At 46.5% G+C, this 12,299-nt stretch overlaps 1 pseudogene; it reads left to right on the top strand.

Moving 5' to 3' along the window:
• Positions 1-11,326: 11,326 nt before the first annotated feature.
• On the top strand, positions 11,327-12,084 carry LOC142439987 (mortality factor 4-like protein 1 pseudogene; annotated as a pseudogene).
• The last annotated feature ends 215 nt before the right edge of the window (positions 12,085-12,299 follow it).

The raw sequence follows: 12,299 nt of genomic DNA, 5'->3' as shown, positions 1-12,299 counted from the left end.
AGACACTCAGCTTTTGCACCCAACTCCTCCAATTAAGTGCCCAGAGACACCCTGCTCCACAAGCCAGCAGCCTGTCCCAAAGCATTCAGCTCTATCTCATGTTTGGATCCTGGTTCTGCTGCTGCGTATCATCTGCCATTCCTCTGGCGTCACTGCTGTCTTCTGGGTCAAGAAGGTCCCATGTGCAGGCATTTGGGGCTGAGAAAATGGCATATAGGCCACGTCTGCCTTCCTCTACTTACTTAGGGTGGAATGGACAACAGGGTCTGACTGCTTTCAATGACAATAGCCTCTGGGTGTACCAGAGAGGAGCCACGGGCTTAATAGCCTAATATGAAGGAAGACTGTGAGGTGATTTTGAGTTAGGAGAATATGACTGGGATTCAGCTCCAACTCATAAATGTGAAGGCCTTGTTCCACCAGAGTGCAAGTCTGCCTCCCAGACTTTCTATTACGTGCGTGGGGAATTCGTCTGCATACACTCTTTCTGGTTCTCAGTTTCTCACAGTGTGGGTTTTGTCTCTCAGCAGTCCTTACGTCAAAAGCAACAAAGATGGTCACTTGGTTTACGCTCTCTACTAACTCTTGGCCATTAGTATGGCAGAGAACTCCTTCCAAACCGGGAGTTCTTTCTTCACAGGCATAGCGGCTAGTATTAATAATACATCACATAAATGGTAATGGCTATGTCGTGTGGCTAGATTACAGGTAAAGGGGGTTGTCTTCCTCAGATGCCTACGCTAAATGAAAATCAGCTGTCCATGCTACAATAAAAGGTTTGCAGGGAAGTCAAGCACCCACCAGACACCTACGGGTAAACAACTAGGCACCCATGTGACATCACACAGGTGTTCCTGAACGCAGCCAATAAGGTCGGCCAATACTCCAACCACGCCCTCTTTAGTAATGCAGGAGGGGATACATGCAGGGCCAAGACCCCAGTGGCTCTCGGCCTCTGGGGATTTGCTCTTGGTTCCACACGTGTGGCTTTCCTGATCCTGTTCCGGGATTCTTTTCATGTGTTTTTTTGAACTCTCCTGAAGAGGCCATCTTGTCTTGAGCTCCCGCGCAGTCCCCACACGCCTCGTATGCTTTCCACAAGTAGCATGTGCTCTTTTGAGGCTGTAATAGCTGAAACTTTCCTTGCCCTCATAAAATTCACCTGGATTTACAAAAGTGCTTCTGCCGCGTGAATTCTTTCAGCATTTCGAAGCAAGAACCCAGGCATACCACCCTCGCAGCCTAACATTTTGGTGGAACCATGCGGATAAAACCTTTGGACTCCATCTTTTGAGGGAAGCAGGCTCGAGACAAAACCCCACAGCCTCTGGCGCAGGAATCTTTTTCAGTGCAGCCTCTGGCGCACACTCGTTCCTTTTGAACGTCACCTCTCACCTCCTGAGGTCTGGCAGCGCAAGCTACCTTGCTACGCTTCGGCCTTCGAAACCATTGACCTTGTTAGAAGGGAGAAAGGGTTTCCCTCCACCCAGCTGCGGACCTCACAGGATTCAACCCTGCCCTTGGAGTTGCTGCCAGCAAGAGCCGGCGGGTGCCCACCTTGCCAGGGGCCACCATGCGCTCTAACAAGACGGCCGCTGGAACCCCTTACTCCCCCTTCCCCACGTGTCGGCCTCCCTACTCTCCCACGGGATTCTTGCCTCCGTGTTTCCCCATCGGCACCTCCTTTCCTGTGAGACTGCTGGCCGGCCGGCCCTGCGCTCTGCCCCCCAGTGCACCCTTCTACCTCGCTTGGCTTTTCGGGCACTCGCTCTGGCTTGCTAAGCCTGCCTGTAACCTCGCACTGCGGCTCGCCCGTGCTGTTTACTCCGTTCACACTCCTCCCCCTGCTTCCTCTTCTCCTGGAGCCCCTGCCTTCGGTCCCTTTGTAGGAGAGCTGGACATGAGACCCTCTGCTAACTCATTGCCAAGATGGTCTCTCAAGATGGCGTCGCTTGCTCCACCCACGTGACCCGGTGGTATACTTCTGGTTTTTCTAAGCCGTTCTCTTCCGGTTCTCATGGGTCCCTCCCAGGTTGTTCCTCTCTGCTCTGCCCTGCCCCCCACCCTCCCCTCTCCAGTTTGCATGAGTTCAGCTCTGTTTTCATTTTGGTATTTGGTCTTTATTTTCCTGTTGGTTTCTCCCTTTGCCAAGCTTTGGCAAGAGCCAATCGGAAGTAAGGTCACTAAACAACTGCTAATGCAGTTATTTACAAGATCCCTCGAGACTTTCTAAGCATAGTTGTGCCTCCTGCCTGTCCACAGCTAAGGTTTCCAATTTCCCTAGAGTTGGCCGAATTCCGATTGAGCCATTAGACAGGTCTCTAATCCCCTTCAAAGGTCCTGGTGGGTGACCCTTAGCCGGTGATCCCCTTTGAAGGTCTCGAAGATACCAACCATAGCCAGTGGTACCCTAATGTCTGGCTTGCTGTCTAGAGAATAGTTGGGGCCTAGCCATCTGGCTGGGGCTGTGTCCTGACACCACCAAGGACAGAAACGTCTGAGGCTTTCAGGTTCCAGAGAACTGGAAGCTCTGGTTAAAGACTGGGAGGCTGGCACCCTAACCAGTTGCTGTGTGTTTTCTAGATGGGCAACCAAGAGTCCGTTCCTAGGGAACTCTTTGTGCTTCAACCTGACAAATTGGCCTAGATTTGACCTGCAGATGCTAAAGAAGCAGAAACTAGGGTTCTTCTGCTACTATTTTTGGCCCAGTACATTCTAGGTGATGGGAATCCCGGGCCACAGCATAGCATGTTCTCCCTCCCTACTCTAAATCAACTAGAGCTTTTCTCTACGGAGATAGGAAAGGGGGCAGAAGCCCCTTACGTTCAGGCACTTTTCCTCTTGAGAAACAGTAAAGACCCTTGTTCCAAATGTAGCAAAGGCCACAGACATTTGACTATTGCCAAAGCTACCTTTTACAATACAGAGGGCCAGAGTCTCAGACTCGGGAGAGGAGAAAAGGAAAGATGCTAGGCATGAACAGCTAGTGGCTGCCACAACTGATCAGCACCCACCTACTCCCTCTGAGGTTCCAGGGGACAGTGTGTCACGTGTGCCAACATTTGTGTCACTGTGCAAAGGGATTGCTCTAACAGAAATAGGCCTCCACGTGGGCCATGCTATTGCTGTACACAAACTGGTCACTGTCAGCCCTCTGTCCTATGGGGAAATCCCAAGAGGAGAGTGGTGTGCTGGTGAATCTCCAACTTCTACCTGGACTGAAGCAGCCCAGACGGACAGCTCAGCAGCACAGGATGGCTGCCACTGGTCTGGAATCCTGGTTATGCGTGGTATTGGCCGTTCCACGACAGAGTGCATAACATTCACTTGGATTTACAAAAGTGCTTTGGCCGCATGCATTCTTTCAGAGCCATGAAGCAGGAACTGAGGTATACCACCCCGGAATCCTGGAGCTAGAAGCGCCATATGAATTGACTCCATCTCAGAATCTAAAGGGTGGACTTCAGCCCTGGCTTTTCTCTCCTGCTGGTAGTAGCATCGCCCCCTCCTTCTTAGATGGTTCCTTTTATATCCAGCAGGATGGCAATCACAATCAATCCTGTGAACCATCACTCACTGCTGATTCATAACACAATCAGTATTCCCCCTCCCACCCTGGCCCTGACCTTCTCACTCAGGCCCATCACGAAGATGAAGGTCATTTGGTGGGATAACAAAGACTATGACTAGAAGAGCCCTACTCAACAATGCACTACACTGCACACAACCGTGCTTGCTGAAAGGGAAACGCACACGAGGGACATGCTGATGAAATCAGAGTGCAGCCTTCAGTGTGGATTGCAACTCCATATGAAGAAAACAAAAAGCCTCATCACCGGGCCAACAGATAACATCATAATAAATAGAGACAAGTCAGAAGTTGTCAAGGATTTCATCTTGCTTGGATCTGCAATAGTCAGTCAAGAGGTAAAACTACATATTGCAGTGGGCATGTCTGCTGCACAAGACCTCTTTAAATTGTTAAAAATCAAAGGTGTCACGCTGAGGTCAAGTTGTATTTTTAATTGCCTCATATACATATTATGTTAGTCAGAGTTGATTAGAGAAACAAATTCATAGACACTCATATGTATACGAAAGAACTTTATGCAAAAGAGCAATTGTATTTTCAGAAAACATCGCAGCCCAGTCCAGATCAAGTCCATAAGTCCAATATTAGCTTATATGTCTTATACCAGTGTGTAAATTCCTCTTCAGACTCATGCAACACATGCTATGATGCAGAATGCAGGAAGATCACAGGCCAGTGAATCCAGTGGTGGTGGAAGAATATCAGCACTGGTGTGAGTCTCCACATGACTCCTCCAGCTCCAAGGCTCTGGATCTGTCAGCATAGCTCAATGTGGCTTGTCAACAGGAATGTCTCGCAGGGAGTATGTGTGTCCCCACTCCAGGGTGGAAGATAGGAGTTCCCAGAATCTTCAGGAGAAGGCCATGCCCACATAGAGGCCTCATTGGCTGTCACCTGACTGACAAGTGGACCCCACTCCTCCTCAAGTTGATAGGATATTATGTAACTGTCACACATATGGAAGCTGGAAAACGAATAAGGAATACTAGACAACGGAAGCCTTTGAATTACGCTGTTGGTTGGATAAGTACAGCCAGCATGTTCCTTAGAAGCCAGGATGGAAGGACTTTGTCTCACACAATTTGGGTATGTTAATCAAGAGAGATCAGCCCACCCTCCCCCAAGGACATCATGTTTAGTAAAATAGAGGCTCAGTGAAAAAGAGGAAGACACCCAAGGAGATGAATTGATCTAATAGCTTCAACCATTGGCTCAAATTGTGCGGGTGGGACAGGAGAGGGCATTGTTTCATTCTGTTGTAGGTAGGGTGGCTGTAAGTTGGAACAGCAACAACGGGTTTCACATCTAAGGAGGATGACAGAGGTTATTACCTGCACACCTGAGGGGTTGAAGAACACACATTTACTCAGTTGTTTCCATCTCAAGGGACAAGAACAAACTCCTTGGCCTTAGAACATTATGAGGTGAATTGTTGAAGACCCCTAAATTAACGGGGGGGGGGCTGAAAAAGCAGAGACCCATACATACTTTACCTTGGATTATAAGCTATAGGACAAAAGTTTTTAATTGCCAGGTTGGTGCTAAGAATTTTTTTCTGAAAAAGAGGGAAGTAGGTCAAATAAGTTTGGGAACCTATACCTTAGGAGCATCATGAAATGAATTGGTCTGAACCAACCTCCCACTCCCATCAATGGATTCCGACTCAGTCACCTTCTATGGGGTTTCCAAGATTGTAATCTCGAGAGCAGACAGCCTCATCTTTCTCTCCCAGAGCGGCTGGTGGGTTTGAAGCAGTGGTCTTGTGGCTAGTCCCCCTATAAAGTGAATGTACCTGTTTTGCAGTAGTATACAAACAAACAAATTGTGTGACTTGTTTTATTCTGATATTGGTCACAGTAAATATTTAATCAGGTCATCGGGAGCTACAAACGGTTAAGCAGTCACATACTCTCCAAAGGTCCAGACCCACTCAGAAGCCATGAAGCCTCGCCCCCTCCCCCCAAGAGTAGAGGTTTTACTCAGCACATAGTTTGCCATGACTCCATGTCAACTAATAACCACTACAAAACATCCAGTCTGTGGTTGGACTTCATTAATGTGTAGGGAGGGGGTATGCAGTAACCAGGAGCCCTGTTGGCATAGTGCAATGGTTCTCAACCTTCCTAATGCCACCACCCTTTAATATAGTTTCTCATGTTGTGGTGACCCCCCCAACCATAAAATTATTTTTGTTGCTACTTCATAACTGCAATTTTGCTACTGCTATGTCTCATAATGTAAATATGTGATGTGTAGGATATATTTTCATTATTACAAATTGAACATAATGAAAGCATAGTGATGAATCACAAGAACAATATGTAATTATAGATTGTGAAATATTTATTTCTAATTACAAAGAAATGAAGTTTTGTCTTGCAGCATGGTGTAGCATGGGTAGCAGTCTTAATAGAACGACAGTAAACCACATTGCTACATTTTTCGACAGTATATGTAAAAAGCCAGTGTCAGTGCGACGGTTGAGGTAGCTTCTTTATCACCAAATCATATGGTCATTTTGATGGGATTGATGTGATCATCCATTTTGTCATCCTAAGAAACAAAACAAGCACAATGGAAGCCTCTGGACTTGTCTGAACCGGTGATGTTCAGACGTCTTCGACTGGGGGGTAACAAAGAGATGCCGCTCCCACGTATGAAGACTGCTCCCACGTATGAAGCTGGACAGAGTCATCCCAGAATGATAACACGCTATCCACTTAAACAGGGGACAATGGAATTTTCCTCTATTTATCGATCACATCCCTTCTAAATTTCTCTAAATGATTCATTCCCTTGTAATAAACTCTTACACAGAATAGAAGCTCTAATTTTCAACAAGCTCAGAGGAAGAAAAATCTTGGATGGAGTAAAGAGAATAACGAAACACATGGTCCTCAGCCCTGAAAAAGATAACAAAAGTGGAGGAGAAAAATGATCAGATTAAAACCTCATCAGTGTCGCTAGGCTCCACCTGTGTGGTTGTCATGGAGACCGAGGAGCGGGGTAGTGCAGCTAAAACGTTTCTGTGCTTGCTTGGCGTAGTCTATTTCTATGACGTCTCACTTTGGGGGAAACAAACAAAGACTTGATGAAGTTGGTGGATTTCTGCTTTTTAAAAATGTCCATCGTTGCCTAGCTCACCCTTCTCTGACATCTCCATTTTCCCTTTTAAAAGAAATGCAGTGTCTGTCTCTCACCTGGCTCATTCTTCGTGGCAGCAGATATTTGTGAAACTAAACAATGTCCTTCTCTTTTATGGTTTTTGTTTGCTTTTCTCTGACATTTCTAACTATTTAAGGACATTCTTGGACATCGTCTCAAAACCACTCTAGTGCTCTTAGGACTTAATCAATGCATTTCTTTAGTTAAAATTCAGGGGTGGGGGCAGGGAAAGGGAGCCAAAAAATGACATTCAGACTTTTTAGCTGGTGACTCCTGGCAAGTCCCATCAAGAAAGAGCTCACCATTTCATTGAGATTGGAAAAGTCCAGACATTTGTAGGAGAAGTGTAATAATACGAAGACTAAATAGCCAGGATTAGAAAATGTGGTCGAGCTCTGAACACATAGTCCCACCCCCACGCCCCCAACCATGCACTTTCCTTACTTTTGGTAGCAACCCTGGTGGCACCACTGGGTAAGCTCTGCCGTGGCAGCCACAGGGCAGTTCTCTGAGAGGGAGTAGAAGCTCTCGGTTCCTGTAAAATGTACAGCCTCGGAAATGCTATCTACGGGCGCTCGCAGTTGGAAACCACCCCTGGTCATGGGTTTGTGAAACAAGACCATGTGACCAATTTACCTCAACCCTTTCCAAGAGGCAGCCCATGTCGCAGGTCTGACCAACGAGACCTCTAGCCAGGACTTTGTCTGGCTCCACCAAGAAAAGCTTTTTTTTTTCTTCCAGCTGAGGTAGCTGTCCCCCGTCCTGATTCCCATCAGCACATTCTCCTGCAGGCACAGCCATACCGAGAGTAAACCACACTGAGGTGGAGGGGGAGTGACCAGCTCTCACGCCTGACCACTGTACTTTGTAGTCAGCTATCTGCAAGTCTGGCTTGAGCCAATCTGAGCTGTGATTCTGTTGCTTTGTTTAGAACAAGTCCTGTCTGGCATAAATAGCCTTGATTCCTTCATAGCTCTCTGTGGCGTGTATGGTGAAGGAAGACCCTGTGTGCGTCAGCACTCTCCCCGTGGGCGTTACTGTTGATGTGGCCTCTGAGGGCCTGCTTGCACGCAGTCTACATAGATTTGGAGGCAGTCGAGTACAGTGGGAGGAGCAAGAACTTTACGAATGTGCTTGACACTATAGATGCGCATGGATTATTATAAGAGCGGCAAAAGCCCCAATAAAATGGTTAAAAAAATAAAATAAAGGACAGAGTAGAACTACCCTTTAGGATTTATGAGACTGTAAGTCTATAGAGGAGTAGACAATCTCATTTTTCTCCCAAGAAGAGGCTGGTGGGGTTAAATCATTGACCTTGTGGTTGGCAGTGCACCTTCTAAATAAGTGACCTTGTGGTTGGTAGTGCACCTTGTGGTTGGCAGTGCACCTTCTGATAGCATCCCCAGGGCCCCTTTCCTAGCACACTCTCACAAGCACCCTGCCAGGGAGGGGGAAAGCAGGAGCTCATAGCAAGGGCTCAAGTAGAAAGAAAATGTTGATTACTTATAAATGGCGCCGAAGCAGGACACGAAGCCTAAATTCCAGGAGGGGGAGAGAGTACTGTGCTTCCATGGGCCTCTTTTTCAGGAAGCAAAGTGTGTAAAGGTTGCGATAAAGGACAAACAAGTGAAATACTTTATACATTACAGTAGTTGGAATAAAACTGGGATGAAAAAATAGCAAAAGGGGCATAGGGAAAAAGCTACTGTATACAAACATTTTTGGAGTGAAGACTGTGTAGTATTGCAGAGACCAGATCAAAACCAGGGATGCACATGTAGACAATGGTGGAGGAGGTGGGGAAAGGAAAATAAAAGGATGAATATATGGAAGAAAAGGGGAGTGGGAGCATGGGGCACTAATCCACCCAAGGGGAGGGTATTGTTTAGATCTCCACAGGGAAAGTTGGACCAGATTTCAACCCAGTGCAGCAAGGTGTGAATGCAACATCCTGGCGTGGAGTAGGGAACCAGTGGAGAGATCTGACAGGCTGGCCCCAGCACCAAAAATTAAGTGGATTCCTGCCCCTCCCCCGAGAAGAATTTGTTTCAAAGGATGACATTGATTCTGCAACTCTGGGAGATGGACATATCTGATCAGAGCACATGGGAGCAGATGAAGGGGGAGGAGGAGAGAGTGGAGCACAGCCTGGCCCACCAGGCTGTGAGGATGATGTTCCTGAGTAGAGCAGACAGTCCACAGAGAGAACAACATGGCTGGCCCCACTATGAGACATGATGGCCCTCAGTGACCAAGGGCGATACAGGGGACAGCACCGGAGACACAGTGTGCGAATTGCATCTGACCTGATCCCACCACACCGAGGCAAAGCACTGGGGGAGTGCAGCGGAACAGCAAGGGAATGGAGTGGCAAGGTCCCCAGGGAATGCTGAAAGTGGACTTTGGGGCCAGGGCGTGGTGCCCCAACAGACTGGACTGGAAAACACTCCTAAGGGCCAACAAACAATCCTTGAACTAACTACAAGCTTTTCTTTCTTGAATTGTTTTGTTTTGTTCTTTTTCAGTGGTTTGTTGTTGTTTTGTTGTCTGGTTGTATACTGTTGCTTTGTTTTCCTCTGTCATGTTTTCATGCATGTTATTGTCTCCACAGGTCTGTCTAAATAAGACAGGCTGGATGAACTATCTGGAGGAAAAACAACGGGACCGACAGTTCCGGGGGGACTTGGGATAGGGGGAGGTGGGGGGATAAGGAAGTGGTGTTAACAAACACAGGGACAAGGGAACAACATGGAACCCAAAATGGTAGTGAGGGGGGAGTGGCAGACCTGGTAGGGAATGATCAAGGGTAAGGTTGCGTAAAGAAGAGGTATATCTGTAACCCAGGTGGGGACGGAGCATAGTAGTAGGGCAGGAGGAAAGTCAAGGGAGATGGAGGAAAGAGCTAGGAGTCAAAGGGCATTTATAGAGGTCTATACAAAGACATGTACATGCAAATATACATATGAGGATGGGGAAATAGGTCTATGTGTCCATATTTATAGGTTTAGTATTAAGGTGGCAGAAGGACCCTGGGCCTCTACTCAAGCACTCCCTCAATGCATGAATACTTTCTTTTATTAAATTGGCCCTCTATGATGCTCACCCTCCTGACACAACTGCCGAAGCCAAAGCGGGTGAACAAGTAACTGTGATGAAGAAAGCTGATGGTGCCCGGCTATCAAAAGAGATAGTGTCTGGGGTCTTAAAGGCTTGAAGATAAACAAGCGGCCATCTAGCTCAGAAGCAACAAAGCCCACATGGAAGAACACACCAGCCTGTGTCATCATGTGGTCCCGAAGGGATCAGTTATCAGGCATCAAAGAACAAAAAATCATGTCATTGGCTGCACCCCTCCATGATACAATCGCCAAAGACAAACGGGTGCATAAGCAAATGTGGCAAAGAAGCTGATGGTGCCGGCTATCAAAAGAGATAGTGTCTGGGGTCTTAAAGGCTTGAAGGTGAACAAGCGGCCATCTAGCTCAGAAGCAACAAAGCCCACATGGAAGAAGCATACCAGCCTGTGCGATCACGAGGTGCCAAAGAGACCAGGTATAAGGCATCATCCAATATATATACTATGGTATATATATATATCATCCAATATATATACTATATATATATATATATATATATACCATAGTGAATGAAGGGGGAAGTGCAGAGTGGAGACCCAAAGTCCATTTGTCAGCCACTGGAGATCCCCTCACAGAGGGGTTTAGGAGAGGAGATGGGTCAGTCAGGGTGCGATGTAGTACCAATGAAGAACACAGCTTTCCCCCAGATCCTGGATGCTTCCTCCCCCCAACTACCATGATCCAAATTCTACTTTGCAGGACTGGATATGGCAGAGGTTGTACACTGGTACATATAGGAGCTGGAGGCACAGGGAATCGAGGGTGGATGATACCTTCAGGACCAGGGGTGTGAGGGGCAATACTGGGAGAGTAGAGGGTGAGTGGGTTAGAAAGGGGGAACCGATTACAAGGATCCACATGTGACCTCCTCCCTGGGAGACGGACGGCAGAGAAGGGGGTGAAGGGAAACTCCGGATAGGGCAAGATATGACAAAATAACAATCTATAAATTATCAAGGGTTCATGAGGGAGGGGGGAGCGGGGAGGGAGGGGAAAAAAAAAGAGGACCTGATACAAAGGGCTTAAGTGGAGAGCAAATGCTTTGAGAATGATCAGGGCAAAGAATGTATGGATGTGCTTTATACAGTTGATGTATGTATATATATGGATTGTGATGAGATGTATAAGCCCCTAATAAAATGTAAAGAAAAAAGAAAATGTTCTAATATTGATGTTGTGATGATTGTGCAACTCTTCTGGTTGTGATTGAACTATTGAATTGTATGATATGTGAATTATGTGCCAATATAACTGTTAAAAAGGAAATACTTAAGAATAAAAAAAAGAAAAAGTCAAATATAACTTGGTGGGAAAATAACTAATGAAAAGCATTTTATTATTAAAAAAAACTGGCATGAGTGGGTTCCAGAAAGCACAGTGCTCAAATACGTGGACACCAATCTTTAGAAACAGAGAGAACTTCAAAGAGCCAACCAGGAGCAGCATGCAGAGGGGAAGATGAGAGGGGCCGCTCCAGGAAAGAAGACATCTGGTCTGCAGCAGAAAAACGTTGACGTGAAAACAAAAAACAAAACAAAACAGAAAACACCTGGCAAGGGAGATGGCGGCAGTACCAGTGAGACACCGCAGCCTCCTCGTAAGAAAAGGGCCTGAGTAGATCCAACTGTTGAAAACGAAGAAGCATTCATGAACAGAGTGGAAGTCAAAGTCAAGGTTCCCGAAGAACTAAACCATGACTTGTTGATGCCTGGGACTTAATTACTAGGCAAAAACAGCTCTTCTATCTTCCTGCCAAGAAGAATGTGGACTCAATTTTAGAGGATTATGCAAATTATAAGAAATCTCCAGGAAACACAGACAATAAGGAATATGCTGTCACTGAAGTCGTTGGCAGGGATCAAAGAGTACTTCAACGTAATGCTGGGCACTCAACTGCTCTATAAAGTCGAGAGACCTCAGTGTGCTGAAATCCTCGCAGACCACCCTGAGGCGCCCATGTCCCAGGTGTGCGGAGCGCCACAGCTATTGAGGTTATTCAGGCGAATTGGAGTGGTGCTGGCCTGTACACCTCGGGGTGAGAAGAGCCTTGCTTTGTTACTGAACTCTCTTCATGATTTCCTAAAGTACCTGGCAAAGAATTCTGCCACTTTGTTTAGTGCCAGTGATCATGAAGTGGCTCCTCCGGAGTATCATCGGAAGGCTGTGCGGACACTCGCTTCTCTTTGAGTCTCTGCAAACACGTTTTGTTCTTAGTCCTCCTCTGGTATAAATGATGTACTTTGAAAATGTTAGCATATAACAAAATCGATGTATGTTTTGTTTTCTCTTTGATTTTAAACAGAGAAAATAAAAGGAATTATAGCTCCTTTTTTTTCTTTCTCTCCTTTTTTTATACATTTCAAACTTGCTAGGAGTGTATTCAGTGATGGACAACAGAAAGA

This window comes from Tenrec ecaudatus, chromosome 2 (genome assembly GCF_050624435.1).
Source record: "Tenrec ecaudatus isolate mTenEca1 chromosome 2, mTenEca1.hap1, whole genome shotgun sequence".
NCBI classification, from domain to species: domain Eukaryota; kingdom Metazoa; phylum Chordata; class Mammalia; order Afrosoricida; family Tenrecidae; genus Tenrec; species Tenrec ecaudatus.
The sequence above is the reverse complement of the archived record's forward strand: the minus strand, read 5'-3'. Positions and strand labels throughout refer to the sequence as shown.